At 37.5% G+C, this 10936-nt stretch overlaps 1 long non-coding RNA gene across 3 annotated transcripts; it reads right to left on the bottom strand.

Annotated features, from left to right (window-relative positions):
• Nucleotides 1-4835: 4835 nt before the first annotated feature.
• Nucleotides 4836-9628, bottom strand: LOC112566890. Of its 3 annotated transcripts, none has more exons than XR_003099714.1 (6): nucleotides 9356-9628; nucleotides 8153-8242; nucleotides 7532-7898; nucleotides 6943-7101; nucleotides 6137-6276; nucleotides 4836-5534 (listed from the first exon to the last, which is right to left on the bottom strand). It is a non-coding gene; the product is annotated as an uncharacterized LOC112566890 (long non-coding RNA). The 3 variants fall into 3 exon arrangements; XR_003099716.1 differs by lacking the exon at nucleotides 9356-9628 and adding an exon at nucleotides 8972-8990; XR_003099715.1 differs by lacking the exon at nucleotides 9356-9628 and adding an exon at nucleotides 8863-8881.
• Between the last annotated feature and the right edge of the window lie 1308 nt (nucleotides 9629-10936).

The following is a 10936-nucleotide window of genomic DNA, read 5'->3' as shown; positions in this document are numbered from 1 at the left end:
TTCAAACAGCTGACGAATTGCCCTCTCCTTTTCTTCATCTAAATCCCGCAGTATCACAGAGAAACTCATTGTGAATGAAAAAAAAAAAACTTGTACTCAAACTAGCACGACGCAGACAGAATGAGAGCCTGGAAGAGTCAGATAGTCACGTGGCCGTTCACGTCATGACGGTGACGTAAGGCAGGGTGAGATGTAGCCACGAGGTGTTATCGTCGTAACAGACAAGCCTTAGAGCGAAACTTACGTACTTTGATTACGTAAGAGAAAGGACAATGTTACGCAACGTGAACTAGAAATGAGTAACTAAGACAAGTAGGCAATTGAATTACGAAACACGCAGAGGCTGATGGGACCTACGTCATACACTAACTGTAGTGTGTGATTGGTTGTAATGGTAGGACACGTGGTATGTCTGACCAATCGAATGCGTGAATGCCACGTGCCAGATGTTTCGATTTTGAGTTTGAAGGCAAACTCGAGGCTTTTTGCAATCAACTCTTGGGAAGGAACATCGAAGTGAGTTCGCAGCTCAAAACTTCGCTACCTCGTGGTCAACCATTACGCCTCAGACAGAAAACTTGGGGGAATAGGGACGCAAACCAAGAAAGTGATCAAAATCCACTCAGAAGACTGACTTTTCTCCGTGTGAGTCGGCGCTGATTTTTACGTGAAAAAACATCAGGCCCACTGGTAATAATAACTGTTAGTTCAAGGACTATTTTAACATATTTTACAGGATCTTGGATTTACCAAACAGTGTTTACAATGGAGAAAAACCCAACGCCACTGAAGAAACGCAGTAAGAGAACTTTAGTGGACGGCACTGTTAAAACCTACGAGTATAATGTTGTAACAAAAGATATACGCTTGTTTTTTGTTGACGAAGAAGCAAGAAAAATATTTAATGATAAGTTTGAACTTGGGCTAAAAAAATCGGGATGTAAGTCCCGGTCTGCTTTTGTGTCCTCTCTACTGGATAATTTCTTGAGCGGTGAAAGTCCTGAGTTTCCCTGCAGTCAAGATAGTGGTAATGTACCCACGCAAGAACAAACATCATCAGTTTTCTGCAGTCGTTGACGTCTTGAAGCGCCAGTCCGTCGCAGCTGCACTTGCAGCAGAACAGTCTCCTGTGGCCGACGGGATCAGTGTGATGACAGATGCAAGGCACGCTTGTCGGAAAAATTCGTATCACACTGATCATGTTACTTTAGGACTGTCGACTCACAAGGTTGTAAACCTCCAGCATATCACCAAAGAGGACGACGTGTGCACCCAGCGGCACGAGGCAGTGGGATGCGAGAGGATGTATGCAAGTATGAATGAGTCAGGTGTTAGAATTCATGAACACGTTCACGATCGTAACGTGACAATAAATAAGTTAGTAAAAAATAAAGGTGTTAGAAACATCAACGAGAGGTGGCACGTCGCTAAGAGTATCAAAGCTGGGATGAAAAAACTGGCGCAAGGTAGTAAAGTCAACATCGGCAAGACGTGGCATCCTCAGCTCAGCGACAAGACAGCAGCGGTCAGAGATCATGTGTACTGGTGTATAGATCATTGCGATGGCGACCCTGTGAGACTTAGGCACTTGTTGGATGGATGTATTACACATTTCCAAAACATCCATGACCAGTGTAACCAAGACTCACCTTGCAGGCAATCGCTCTATATACCATCTCTAATAGTGCTGACTGATCCTGCTGCTGTCAAGCTGCTGAGCGACTTTCTACACGGCCATGTCCTGTATAAACATCCTGAGGACTACGTGATGTCTAGGGACACATTTTATGTTGAAAGTTTTAATAATATATGTCTGATGTATCTGCCTAAGCGTGTTCATATTAAAAACACGATGCACTATGACATGCGCATGGGTCTCGCTGTTTTAGACTGGAATGAACATGTTGATAGAGACTCTACTTCAAATTACAACAAAGCAAGTGTACAGCACAATCGGAGACAGCTTGGACAACGCACTTTAAAAAAGAAAACTTATAATTTAGTAGAGGATATCTGGAGATGTGTCGTTGAGCAATACAAATTGGATTCCGAACATGAGGAAAATATATTAATTGAAACAGACAGTAGTTCTGATGAAGATTTGGAAATTAATAATATAATTTAAATAACAAATTGATTAATGAGATAATAATTTACCATCAATGTTTGTACTTTCAAAACTGAATTGTTGTTACCACGGTACAGCTCCACACCGATAAATGTATTGTCTATATAGACATGTTCCTTCCAGTCTAAGACTGCAAGACCTACTCGTCACTCGTATGTTATAGCTGATTTTTATCTTGTTCACTTTACATGTTTGTTATTCTGTGATATCAATTGAAGGATCAGTAATAGTGTTAAATTCTGTGCTTCCATTGTTATACTGGTGATTTTGCTTTGTTATGTATCAATCTGTATGACAGTGCCTCCAGCCACTGATTTTGTTTTAAAATTCATTTGTTTTTATGTTCGTGTCATTTTCGCTGTTCATTCTTCTCTTCTTTGTATATTCTAGTTTTGTTTGTTGGTGGAGAATACATTCAGTCCTAACCCTCTGACAGTGTGTTCAGTTGGAAACCGTTTCACTTCAGCTTTCTAACCGCCAACACAAGTACTCGGCTCAGAAAGACATTGCATTGCCTTAGCCTGTGACAGTAGGTTCACATAGAAGTCGTTTCGCCTCATCGCTCAGACCCTGCGGCAAGTACAATGGTCGGGTAAGAGAGACGTTTTATGGCCAGGCTACTCGGCGGTGTCTCTGATCTCTACCCCGCCTTTGTCCAGGTAAAGTAGTAATTTGAGACGACTGGACACAAATAGTCAGCACCGCGTGTACTCCTACCTTCCCTCGCACGGGCGATACCACTGTCTTTCCTCCGGACACAAAACTTCGGCCTTTACGTCGGCAAACCGCTGAGATGTTTGTCCCTACGTGAACTTCATTTTTTTGTCCATTAAAAAGGGAAAATAATTGAAAAATTTTTCATGATGAAAATGATCACACGCCACACTGAAGGTTAGAAACTACACTGGATGGCCTACCTTACACCGAAAAACATTATTCTTAGTCTTGGGAGCTATTGGGTTTGTGATATTACAGTTCTCGACTAAAACTGTGATTTAGTGCACATTAAAGGCAAACCTCGAGTACAATTTTTTTTTTCAAAAGAATAGTCATTGTTCAAATCTGAACCGAGAAAGCGAAAGAAATTCACCAAGATTACCGACTGTAATCGACCTCTTTCAGTTGCTCATATCTCCCTCCCCTTACACATGCACACAGGCATGCACACACAGACATACAAGCGCGCACAAACATAGACATGCAAGCACACACACACATATCACCTAATGTATTCATGAGTTGCCAAAATCGTAAAAAAAAAACAACAACAACAAAAGCTCGTGTAGAGGAGTATCTTATGGTTGAACGCAATGGTGAGATCGAGCGGACTGATGCACAAACTGTTAATGTATAAAGATTGTATAGAAAGGTGAAAAATAGTTGGGATCTAGAAATTTCTGCAGTTGACTATGAGTTGCCTTGAGTCCGATATAATGAGCTTTCTTAACCGAAAATAGTTTGTTAATTAAATTCATCACAAATTTTGGTAAATTTATACTTTTTAGATGGCGCTAAACGTTTGACTACATTTTCTGACACAACTATAAAGTAGCATTCATTACTATACTGTCTGAGCACTTCTAATTGTTAGTATTTACAGTAGCTAGTTAAGTACATCTGATTGCACAGTTGTGCCATAATATATGATATACCATTGTATTCAGTATACAAGGAGCCTTATATATATATACTCATGACAAAGTTCAGACTACTATATATAGATGCTTCTGAGCTGTAGTTATGAATATGGATTATCCTGGTCATGTCTAGTTGGAAAATGAAGTGCTGGCCGGCGACGGTTAATTATAGTATCTTCCTCTATTCCATTCCCGGCTATCTAAAAAAAAATATAAATAAATAAAACTATTACTCATGCGACAGGTGCGGCTCGCCACCAGCACTGTGCTTAGTTAACCCCTCAGTAACACTCTTTGACCAATATTTTTCACATAATCTGACTTCCATCTGGGTGTATTTAATACTGAGCTTTATATAGACCTGACACCAATGAATTTTCTTCCTGTATCCTGCTTTAAACGAAGTGAAACTCTCATTCCATGCTTTTTAACTGAAGTAATATAGATAATATATCATTCTAATTTTTTTTTTAATTGCTCTAGAGAAGTGTTTGGCTGATACTAGAATGCAGACTGGTCAAAGCTGCAATAAGGACTGGATGGGGTGTCTGCTAATATTTCATTTTAGTCTCTGTATCTTTAAACCAGTTTTCACTTGTGCTGTGATAATAAGTAAATATATATATGCATTGTCCCTGTAAACAGGTGTGAGCTGTACTTCTGTTTACCAATTTATTCCATGACTATTAAATACTATTTTTATTAATTCAGTAACTTTACAATCACACGCTTATGAAAAAAGACCAACATTATACATGATGGACACCTTCATCATACAACAGTGTGTGAGGCATTCAGAGGGCAATGTGGGTAGGTGATTCAGGTGAGTGAGAAGGTATCCGATAATGTGTATATCTGCTTCTTAGTTATTATAATATAATAAAATAATAATCTTTATATGTAACCATATCTCGGTCCTATGAGCAGGCTCATGGTGCTTTACAGAAATAGAAAACACATACAGACATACACAGACCCACACAACATAGCATAAAATGCCATATGAGATAAAAGATATGTAGCCAGAAGCTGCTCCCAGCATGTATTTATAATACACAGTCAAAGGCAAATTGTTGTAGAAAAAATTTTAATAAATCACTCTGAATTAACATGAATTCATTTATATGAATCACTTCATTTCATTTGATTAATTAAACAAATAACTAGCTTGCTATCAATGTTAAACATAAAAATACAAACCTATAACAAAATATTTAGTATTCACTAAAAAAACTTGTATCTAAATTGGGAATTATTGCATTTTGTGTCATTGTGATGTTTTTACTGCATGTGTAAGTGTACATTCTGAATGAACCTGTGGAGAGATCCATTAAGGGCTGAGCTATAGAATTTTATAACTTTAAGAAATTCTCTAAATCTTGCCAGTGATTAATAACTTTTTCTTCCACTTTTGACATCTTTAATCAGCTGCTATGCCAAACAATTTATTGATGATAATTTAATTTCAAACACTGACAGCTATTTAATAATGACATGCTAGATTCAGCACAGGCAGCTATTCTTTGATTGCAGGTTAACAAAGGACCACATTCTAAAATTGTAAAAAGGACAGGTTTACAAATGTGGAGTAGGAATACAGATGTGCTAGCAGCAAGAAAAAAATTTAACAATCAAGTTTAGGGTACAATCCCTCAGCTGATTAGAAGGGGCCAGATAGGATCAGACCACAATTAGCCTCTGGACACTTGGATTCCGGAGTCTTCAGCATCACTTGCAGACAGGTGGCGGATGAATCTTTGTTGACCACCCTAAATTAAACATAAAATTCATTATTTCATGAGCAGACAAAATGGCACTGCCTGTAACTATGATGTGACTGCTTGCCAGGGTGTTCTGAATCCTGGCACTAAAGGAACAAATTGAAGTCTAGAAACCTTTTTTCATTTGAAAACTCACGTTTGAATTTGACTTAGAAGTCTCTTTTTTTTGCATAACCCTTGAGATATAAAACTATATGGAATAAAATAAATAAATCTGACTGCTTACTCTATTCTGATGTCTTATGTGAAAGGCTAACAGTAATTAATAAGAAAATGTAATAGGTGTACTACACTTACCGATGCTTAAAATGTCAATATTTAACAATGAACAATATATTTTAACTAAGTTGTGTCTATGTGACAAAGTCTCAATAAATATTTTTTCATTCATTAAACAGCTACATATATTTCAGAAGAAAGGAAAAGTCAAACTACATATCTGCTTCAAAATAAATTTAAAGCGAAAGGTAGGGGTAGAGGGTCTTACCATATCTAACTTCCCCCTCTCTCTCACACACACATACAGTTAACACCATTAATATAAGTAGCTCAAGGTAAAGTACACTTGAAGACAATGGGAGATAAATCACCTCCAAGTGAGTGGGGTTACAGCTCTTGGCACGTTGCAGGTGCCGGCAGCATGGAGCAAACTGGCGGTGATGAGTCCAGATGCATGTCGTTGGTGTCAGGCTTCGTAAAGTGATGCCACAGCGATAGCAGGTGGCAGAATCTGTTTAAAAAGCAAAAATGTAGTTCCAGCATTTATGTGAGCCATTCAAGTTGGAAAGTGAAACCTGAAGCAGTTTTCATATCACATGCCCAAATTCACTAATGTTTACATGCATCTGCTTCAATGGTACTTATAATCTTGTTGATAAGCTGTTTACTAATCAAATCTTTTGCTATGTCTTTTCTAATTTGCTAATGACAAAACTTAAGACTGTTTTATGAATTTTTATGAGCTTTCGTATTATCATTTCCTTGACAATTGCTTTAAGATATCATCTCAATGTCCTTAGTTCTGCTTGTAATCAAGCTTGAGTTTTTGCATTGGTAGTTGGAGAACTCAGGCATCTGCAATACTGCTGTTGTTAACCAAAATAGTAATATAATCAACATTCCATCAATCTCAACATCTAACTGACTAATGTAGCTATTTCAGATGATGTTAAGAACTAAAACAGAACATCTACCATCATATCAGTGAATGGATTTTGATTATCTACATTTTCTTTTTTCAGAGCAATTTTATTTTGTGTTCCATATCTTCAATATTACTGAACCTGGCAGGAATATATGTGTTTTGAAGCACTGTATCATCTATCTTCATTTCTTTCATAAATACATTGAAAATGGAGTAGCATACAAGTGCTGTATCCCGCATTAATTCTAATACCTTCTGACATTTTGTATAGCCCACACTCTGCCATCAGGTTAGCAGGAGGGCCTAGCCACGAGTCCTGAAAGCTGTGACACCGTCCTCGATGGTCAGGTATGGCATATCTTTGCTTACAGTGAGAGGGTCTTCGCCCACTTTCTGTATTACCTTCATAATCTGTTACAAAATAATGCCAATCAAAATTTCAGCTCATACAAAGCAACTGAGATCTCTCCCTAAATATATATATCTGAATAAAAGAGAGGTAAACAAAAGTTGTTGTTCTTACCTCCCCTTACCAGCCATTCAGGCTTAAGTATTATAATTATCTAAAATACATTATTATAACTGATAGTGTGCAGTTCTTGACATATCTACAATATGAATATGTATGTGCTTGGGTATGTGTGTGTTTGCGTGTAAATGAGAGCAAGCTATAGCTATACCTGTTACATTAACAAGCTCGTAAGCCAGAACAGAGTTTGATTCTGCACCAAAGTCTTGCTCAGCATGACAGTTTTTTTTTGATTCAGAGCTACAGTACCCTTATAAAAGACCATTTATATAAAATTGACAAAGTCCATCTTGAGGAAAAGTCATAAATTACCTGTATAAGACTAACACAATCAACTTTGTGAAAGTCAGCAGGCTTGGCAATAAAGCTCTCAGGTATGATGCAAACATCTTCAGCCTCAAAACAAGTTCGTGATCTCAGCAAATGCTGTTGTTTGGATTGAATAGGCCAGCTCCTGCGATCGCCTGCAGCCTGTCTGCTTGAAGCTGCCACTGCCATTTCTTACAGAACCTCTTGGGGTCTTCCCCAGTCAAAATGGCAAAATTATTATAAAGGCTTAAAGAAGTGTTTCTCAGGTGATACTAGACAAAAAGGTGAAAAGCCTTGGGTAGGTTAGTCAACTTTGGATAGCAAGGTGCCTCTTTTTGTTAATTATCTGCCTGGTATATTGCATGCTCATCTGAAATGTAGATGAACACATATTAGATATTTAACTTAATTATCAATTAAAAATTTTAAAATCAGCTTTTAAATGCCTGACCGAGACATATATAAGAAAAAGAATACACAGAACATGACGAATTATCACCAATTTTTATCTCTTCCATTTTTTTCGCTTTTTTAAGAGCTGGTTAATTTACTTCAATTTTGAAAGTAAATTGAGCTTGAGTGAATGCACAACAGAATGAAATCAGTTCAAAACTTGTGTATTACCACCATGATGTGAGTTACTTTGCTGGATTTAGCCAAAAGCCAAGGCTGGAAATTACCAACACCACCCAGTCGCCAAGCAGGGTACCTTGACTGCACAAAGAACAGACAAAGTTCCTGTTAAGCAAAAACATAATCAACCTTAAAAGAAATCCTTCATTATAAGAAATCATACAGCAGTAAAAGTAACACCAAGTATTTCTGTTAGAATAACATATGCAGGTAAAGCTGTTTTATTTTTGATATGTCATTGATCTAGCTCTAGAAACACGGAGGGTAATAACTGACAAATTCTATAAGTCATATTAGTACTCAATCTGAGAAATACCTACTCTACACAGTCTACACACATTTATAATGACAAAAAGACTTCTTTTCTGCTTTAGATTATTCTTCACCCTGGATTAACTTCCTGGATATCAAACCATGTTTTCTAAAAATATAATTGGGAATGCCAGTGATCTGATCATATAAAAAACATATCACAACATGAGCTTAGCTTTCATACTTCTCTTCACCTGCAGCCTACGAATCTTGTTATGTCAGTTGCTGTATAATATACACCTGAGAAATTAGCTTATACTAAACAATGAGGAGCCTATTTGGCCTTCTGTAAAGGTGGTAATAGTATGTTAACACAGATTCATTTACTTTGCTTGTAAATATAAAACAGTTCTTGTCACATTTATGTTCTAAATTTCTGCATCAGATACCTGGGAGCTCTTGAACATTAACCGATATCAAACTACTGAACATTAACCAATGCTAAACTATTGATCATTTATTGATATCAGGCATTAACCGATTTCAAAACAACTATACCCGCCATGGGGCTCCTGAGCTGGAGCTATTCATAGTAATATCAATTAACATCCTTCACTGGTTTCCACTTCCTGGTTACTGTTTATCTTTTCGCGTGTCTTTTCCCACTCTGCTTTAATTCATCCTCATCTGATGTCATGTTACATTTGTAGATTTTATAGCTGAAAACCAAGCAGCCACTGAACTTAGCTGATTGCAGGTTACACATTGCTGACAAGTGTTATTAGAAGACTACAACAAACATATGTTACTGTTACAGTGTCATGAAGTCAATGACTTTAATGAATTCTTGCACTTCCAAATCATTTGACTGCAAAATTTAAAAAAAGTACTTTGCTGGAAATAATATTAAGTTATCAACAGTAACAAAAGTTCATATTTTACCTTTCTGTTCAGGTTTGACTGCAATGTACCTGTGTTAGTACCACTCGCTCGATGGGTTGTCGAGTGATGAGTTTGACGAGTAAATAACTTCACTCGATGTCGGGCCTCCACGGAGCAGGTTACAACAAAATTCTCCTTTACACGCTGTCAAACAGGTGTTTGCCTCAGTCAAGAATGTTCTTTAATATATTCGACGTATAAGAAACTGTGAGTCCTTAAAGACATAAACCTTCCTGCAAAACAAAACAGCGTTGTACTTCCTGTTCTAAATATAGAACAGGGAAGTTCCGAATGTCCACATTCTCGGCTCAGACTGGAGAAAATTAAAAATAGAACTGACTACATGCATGGCATTGATCCGAGAGGCTTTAAATCGATATAAGAGTTGGCACTAGAAAAAGTTCTCGTTTTTATTTGATCTCCGTGTGTCTTCTAGCGTGTGTACCAGCAGGTCAAGGGTCATGACAGTGTTGTAACAGAGATCATGGAGGTCTGGCAGTGCAACTATTATATCTGAAGGGTTGATGCACCTTTAGTTGAGACGTCAGGGACTCTAGGAATAGTGACATTCTTTTTAATATGAAAATGTTTTGTGCACATTATTTTTCGCTACATTGTTTGATTATTGTGCAGTTAATTTTTTTATCTTTATATATTATTGCTTGGTATAGTCGACCTTTTGTTCCCTACTGCAATGGTGGTGATAACCAGTAATTCATCTGCATCTGGTTAACATTAGTAGATCTCCCTTTCCTATCTCTCTCTCACACCCACAAAGTAAAATTAAATACAGTACCAACACACAGTCGAAACAACTTGTACTGAGAAGAGACGGAGGAGCGGAACTCTCACAATTGACAACTGACCTTTACTCAACATGTGAACTTTGTCCACAAAAAGTGTCAGTCGAGGTTATACTGCCTGAGGACATTAAATGAGATGCAAATTTAACTTTGATGTTTTGCAGGCTTTTTATTGTTGTTTCATATATAACTTCTGACATACTCCATGGTCTACTGGTGTCAAAGTCTAAGGGTCAGGACAGGGAGTGTGTTCAGGGTATGTATTAATGTTTGTGGCAAAGAAGTAAGGGTTCAACAGTAACACTTGAGTTTTATGTGCGAGCGACGGGTGCAGGTCAGAGAGATCATCATAGATAAGCAGTGCACTAGCTAAACACTGTGAGCTCATGCCATCGAGATAGCAATTCCCAAACTCTCAAACTAGCAACGGTCAGATCACAAGACCCCTCATACCCAGGTCTCTCACAATTTTGAACCGGCTTTGAAATAACTGCATCATACATTTGTGTGTGAAGAAAAATCTGTGAAAGCAGAGTGTGAACTGTGCATGTAATCATTTGTACTTTGATGTATCTTTAAAGTATAATAGTATATTGCCTTTTGCTTTATACTGAGATGGGTTATGGTGTGCACAGAAAAAATTCTGTTTTCAGAGATTATGAAAGTTATTCTCACTCCTATTGTCAATCACAAACACACATACATACACATATATTAAGAGATCCACAGACATACTCACAAACACTCTTCTCATCGTTTATTACCGTTGTTCTTTCTT

This window comes from Pomacea canaliculata, linkage group LG6, assembly GCF_003073045.1.
Source record: "Pomacea canaliculata isolate SZHN2017 linkage group LG6, ASM307304v1, whole genome shotgun sequence".
NCBI classification, from domain to species: Eukaryota; Metazoa; Mollusca; class Gastropoda; order Architaenioglossa; family Ampullariidae; genus Pomacea; species Pomacea canaliculata.
This window is presented reverse-complemented; position numbering and strand designations above follow the sequence as displayed.